Source organism: Eubalaena glacialis, chromosome 2, assembly GCF_028564815.1.
Source record: "Eubalaena glacialis isolate mEubGla1 chromosome 2, mEubGla1.1.hap2.+ XY, whole genome shotgun sequence".
Classification (NCBI taxonomy): Eukaryota; Metazoa; Chordata; class Mammalia; order Artiodactyla; family Balaenidae; genus Eubalaena; species Eubalaena glacialis.
The window spans coordinates 106,273,401-106,279,400 of record NC_083717.1 but is presented as its reverse complement, the minus strand read 5'-3'; the positions used below and the strand labels follow the sequence as shown (position 1 = coordinate 106,279,400).

At 39.5% G+C, this 6,000-nt stretch overlaps 1 non-coding gene across 1 annotated transcript; it reads left to right on the top strand.

Moving 5' to 3' along the window:
- Positions 1-415: 415 nt before the first annotated feature.
- Positions 416-519, top strand: LOC133085969 (U6 spliceosomal RNA). Its single transcript, XR_009699764.1, has one exon. It is a non-coding gene; the product is annotated as a U6 spliceosomal RNA (small nuclear RNA).
- Positions 520-6,000: the final 5,481 nt, after the last annotated feature.

The window sequence follows — 6,000 nt, the reverse complement described above, 5'->3', positions numbered from 1 at the left end:
CCTTAGGGAGGTTAAATAAATTGCCCAACATCAAACAGCTGCCAAGTGACTGACAGAGGCAAATTCAAACACAGGCACAGACTTCAAAGCCTGTGCCCTTACCTTTCATACTCTTGATTTTCTCCAAATTCTCAGGGAAATACGTATTGCAACACAAGGTATATGTGTAATCCAACTACTTTCAATATCAGATACTCTCCTGTAAGCTTCATGTTGTGTCACATGCTTCCATTTATCCTTCAGGATATCTGAGTGTTTCTTCTGGGAGTTATTTATCAGATAACTGCCCTTCTTAGGATAACACTGTACCTATAAAGATTGCGTGGTAGAGTCTTTGACAAATTGAACTTCTACAGGTCAGCTACAGCTGAATGCCAAAGACAGGGAAAGACCAGAACATAGTATGAGCCCTCCAATGCTCGCTTCAGCAGCTTGTATACTAAAATTGGAACAATACAGAGATTAGCATGGCCCCTGCACAAGGATGACATGCAAATTCATGAAGTGTTCCATATTTTTATGTAAAAGAACGAAATTAGAACATTCTCTAACACCATACACAAAAATAAACTCAAAATGGATTAAAGACCTAAATGTAAGACCGGATACTATAAAACTCTTAGAGGAAAACATAGACAGAACACTCTGACATAAATTGCAGCAAGATCTTTTCTGATCCACCTCCTAGAGTAATGAAAATAAAAACAAGAATAAACAAATGGGACTTAATGAAACTTAAAAGCTTTGCACAGCAAAGGAAAGCATAAAGTATGAGCACTCTAAACAAGCACAGGAATGGCTTAGGTGTTTTACTGAGAACTCTACAAAGGCAAGAGAAGGTATTTTAGCGTAGGTGTAGCTGTTGCCCCTGCACTTCAGTCAAAGAGGGGAGAACATCAGGAAGGGGATGGATGTGCCACAAGGGTCTATCCTATGGGGATGGTTCTGGAAATAGACTACATATTCATCCCCACTTGAGTCCACCCTTAAGACTTTTCGCAGGGGCTAAAATAGCTCCACTCGCCCTGCTGAAAAAGGTGCCTCACATTTCCCCCTGAGTTGGCACTTCCCTTTCCTAACCCAACAGCCGCTAGCACTGGTGGTGCTGGCCAAGGGTGGGCCACATCTAGTCAGCACCCAAGAGTGAGGAAGGCATTTGGCCAATTCCAGAAATGGTGGAGAAGTTACTGAATCACCATCATTCAGTTATATAATGTCAGTGCCACAAAGATTTCTTTGCCCATGAACAATTCCTGATTTTGCAGGAAATATCCTTGGATGCCTTAGTGGTGGGAGAGCAGCTTTCACTGGACCCTCTCCCTCGTCTCATTCATTCAGCCTAAATTCCTCTCCCAGTATTTTTTCAACCTTCTTTAACTCTGACTCCCTATTTTCACGTCTGGCCTAGATCCTCAAAAAAAAAAAAAAAAAGCTATGAAATAAGGGATTGAGTGGCCAACAACTAGCAGATGGGTAAGGAAATTAAAACACATTCAGCACTGGGCTCTTAAGTGAAAAAATAAAAAATTTTAATGAATATTTCTTAAATGAATGAATAAATTTAGGATTTAGAGTAAATAAATTTCATCATAGGATAAAACATGCAGCCACTAAGAAGAATGTTTACAGAGAATTTTAATAACCTAGGGCAATTCTTCTGTCATGATATTAAGAGAAAAAGAACAGAATATGAAATTATACATATAGCATGCTGTCAACCGTGATGAATACCTATGCATGTAAAATCCTGGAAAGAAATTCACTAAAATTTTAATAGTTACTATCCTTGGATAGAGCTATAATGGGTGTTCTTTATATTCTTCTTTCTGCTTTTCAGCAACTTGTGCAGTTTTCTCTATGAGCCATTCTTACATTTATAATCAGGAAAAAAAACCCATAAATGTCAATTTTTTCTTTAGAAGAAAAGGATTCTGTGTATACTGCAAAGAACTCTCTTTGTGTCCCAGATGTTTTCCCTCACAGCCCCAGGAAAACTGTAAACCCTGCTCTGGGAGAACACCTCCCATGGCCACCTGGCTCCTCTGTGTCCACACAAGTGTTGACCTGGCAGGACGCGGGGATTAGCATGGGAAGGCACGTCTGTCTGTTGTGCACTTTGCCCAGCTCTCTCAGATCTGTGCTTGCTGTTTCACTCCCATCTGTCTCACTTGTTGCTGGTGAGGAATCTCCCCAAATTATCACTCCCAGCAGAAAGCATTTCTCTAACTAGGCCTTGGGAAATGGAGACGTAACATTTGCCAGTTTTCTGTACCCCTCTCTCGGGTTGGCTTGGGCAACATCCCAGGAGAAAGCACTTATCCCCACCCCCCCAAGATCATTTAAGTGGCAAAGCTCCCCCTACAGTCATGTCATGTTCTCACTAAAGAAAGCCCTGCCTAAATAGAATTATTCAGAATTTGCAAGTTTAGGGTCCAAGTAGGAGCCAATTTTGAATTTTTGCTTAGGAATCCTAAATTTCCATTTCTTCCAGGCTGTTCAGAATTTAAAAGCAAAGCTATGTACTAAGACTGAGGATTGTAAGGCCTGAGCCACAAATGTTCAGCCGTAAGATGGAAATGAAATGATCTGAGAGACATGAATGTTTAATGAGGCCTGATTTAGAAATGACAGAATATGTTGCCCACACATGGCCTTTTCTAGAAAGTTATCTTGTTCATGTGAATGTTGATGCATATCAACATTCCCCAGAGAGTGCATCCGCCATGTGAGACGGTGTACTTTTCCGGCCCAGCTCTGAAGCAGCAGAATTACTGACTCAACAACCAATGTATGGCTGGGAAAATCCAGTAATCCCAAATTCTCATACACAGCCAATTAAAATAAACGTCTACTACTATAGGACAGATTCTTCACTGACTCTGGTTAGATCAACTTGTAATGTTTCATTGTTGTCCTTGTTTCTCAGGTCCAAAGCCGTCTCTAGCCTCCACAGGCAGAGCGAAGCAATTCCTCCCTGAGTACCAGTGCACCTTGCTAATACCTCTTTTACAGCACTTGTTACATGCCTGTAACAGCTTGTTTCCAGATCTGTCTCTATCACCAGACTGAGACCTCTGGAGAGCAAGGGCTATAGGTCCCGTACCAGAGCACAGTGATTGCCGCTTAATAAATGTCTGTGGAATTAATTGCCTAATCAAAATGTTCATTGTTTTCCCCTCTCAGAATCGATACCGCACTTTAAACAATGTTTAACATATTTGAGAGAGGCATATTTATAGAATTTTAGAACCGGGAGGGACCTTACTTTGTCGATGGGATAACCACGGCTCAGAAAAGCCCAATGACCCATACGAATCCATCAAACGTTGCTGAGATCAGTGCAATTCTCTGTGCGAGAGTTAAATGAGCTTTAGGAAAATGGACTTTTATTTTGCGTTCTGGGAATTCAAATCTGTAAAACTTTAACTTCCAGGCTTAGCAAAATGGTGCTAACAGGCCTCAAGAAGTATTTTAAAGGTGGATAGTATAGGTCGGCGTTTGGCCCAAGTCTGCCCTCTAAACTTGCAGAAGATACGTTTCAAGAGAAATCTTACTTTAATGTGTTAAAACTATTCTCATGAGTTTGTGGGACATTTTATTTTTATTTTCCATTACAGGTTTTAGATTTATAGAAAAGTTACAAAGGTAGTACAGAGTTCCTATACACCTGTCACCCAGTGTCAGTTCCCCCTTATGCTGTCATCTTACATTACCACGGTACATTTGTCAAAACTAAGGAACTAACACTGTGTATTCCTATTAACGAAACTCCAGACTTTATTCAGATTTCACCAGTTTTCCTACCAATGTCCTTTTTCCATTCCAGGATCCCGTCCAGGATACCACATCATGTTTAGTTGTCGTGTCTTCTCTGGTCTTCTCTGGTCTGTGACAGTTTCTTAGTCTTTGCTCTATGACAGTTTGATTGTTTTTAGTTTTTATTGGAGTATGGTTGATTTACAATGCTGTGTTCATTTCAGGTATACAGCAAAGTGAATCAGTTATACATATACATATATCCATTCTTTTTTAGATTCTTTTCCCATATAGGCCATTACAGGGTACTGAGCAGAGTTCCCTATGCTATATAATAGGTCCTTATTAGTTATCTATTTTATATATAGTAGTGTGTATATGTCAATCCCAATCTCCCAATTTATCCCTCCCCCCCTTACCCCCTGGGAAGTATAAGTTTATTTTCTACATCTGTGACTCCATTTCTGTTTTGTAAATAAGTTCATTTGTACCCTTTTTTTAGATTCCATATATAAGCGATAGCATATATTTGTCTTTCTCTGACTTACTTCACTCAATCTCTAGGTCCATCCATGTTGCTGCAAATGACATTATTTTGTTCTTTTTTATGGCTACCATGATAGTTTTGAAGAGTACTGGTTGGGTATTTTGTAGATTGTCCCTCAAATTGGTTTGGTCTTATGTTTTCCTCATGATTAGACTGGGGTTATGTGTTTTTGGAAAGCATACCACAAATGCCAAGTGCCCTTCTCATCACATTACATCAGGAGGTAAATGATATCCCCGTGCTATCACTGGTGAGGTTAACCCTGATCACTTGGTGAAGGTGGTATGTGCCAGGTTTCTTCACTGTAAAGTTAGTATTTTTCCTTTCCATTCTCTATTCTTTAGAAGTGAGTCACTAGGACCGGCCTGGAAGGGAAGAGAGGTTTATCTTCATATAGTATTTGGAATTCTTTCATTAGGGAGATTTATCTCTTATCCTCCCTTTATTTATGGAGATTTTAGTTTAGTAGATAATAGCAATTCCTTGAATTTGTGGGAAGTTAATCTAAAATTATAACTGTATAAGACAGTAAGTTTGGGCAGATATAAAGTAAGCATATGGTGTTAGAATATGAATTTAAGAGATAAACACCTCTTTGGGGGACACCACCATGGCTGAGAAAGTTCACATCAATAAACTTTCCAGATTACTGAAATGTATTCCTTCAATCACCAAGAGCTTTTTTTTTTTAATATATAAATTTCTCCCATTCTTCTGGCTGCCTTTCTACGGTATATCATATGCTTTTATCTTCTTGAAGAGAATATCCTGAACAAAAATTTAGCCTTTTTACAAAAATTGATCATGATACTGAAATTCACAGCAATGATGATGGTTAAACTTGATGACCTCTAAAGTTTTTTCCAATCCAAGTTTAACAACTATCAGACAAGATTAATGAAGTTACGTCCCCAAATAACCAAAGACTTCTTATGTTAAACCTAAGGTTTTTACTTTGGGCTGGGGTACAGTGGTCTCAGCCTTACTTCTAGACCAGAGAGAAGCAACAGGTGTTCACACAAGAGCAGGCAGGACAGCTCATACAAATCACATGGGGAGGTTGTTAAAAGCCAGATTCTGATTCAGGCCTGAGATTCTGCATCTCTAACAACCTCCCAGGTGATGCCAGTGCTGGTGGTCCATAGATCATTCTTTGAGTGATAAGGACCCAGGGAACCCTACATACCCAACTTTGTAGTCTGGCTGTTGGCAAGGCTTTTAGGAGGCCAGGAAGTTCCTGGGACAGGGCAGAACTTTTCTCTCATGCTGCAAAGAGCTTTGAATAGACATGGATCACTCACAAAGTACAGTCAGAGCTTAGAAAAAGAAGGAGCTAGGTGACAAAGATAAATAGCTCATTCTTCTAAAATAAGCCAAAGGAGGGAAAGAGAATTCTCTTCCTTAAGAGAACTACTTTAGAGGTAAACAGTTCTTGGACTTTTTGGTTCCTTTGATGTTGAAAAGAAGCACCCAGACTACATCAAAAGGGCAGTAAACTAGTTTTACATAAAGATCAGTTTTATGGAGAGAGGTCCACTTCTAGAACTTGAGGCTTCTTATCCTAAAATTACACTTGAGGATTTTAAAATGGATGACACTAATGTACATTTTATATGATTGCTTCTATTTTCTCACAAACACAAGGTGGGTTTGTCTGTCCTTCAGGATCTAAGCCAAACCCTTAGCTGCTTTCAAAT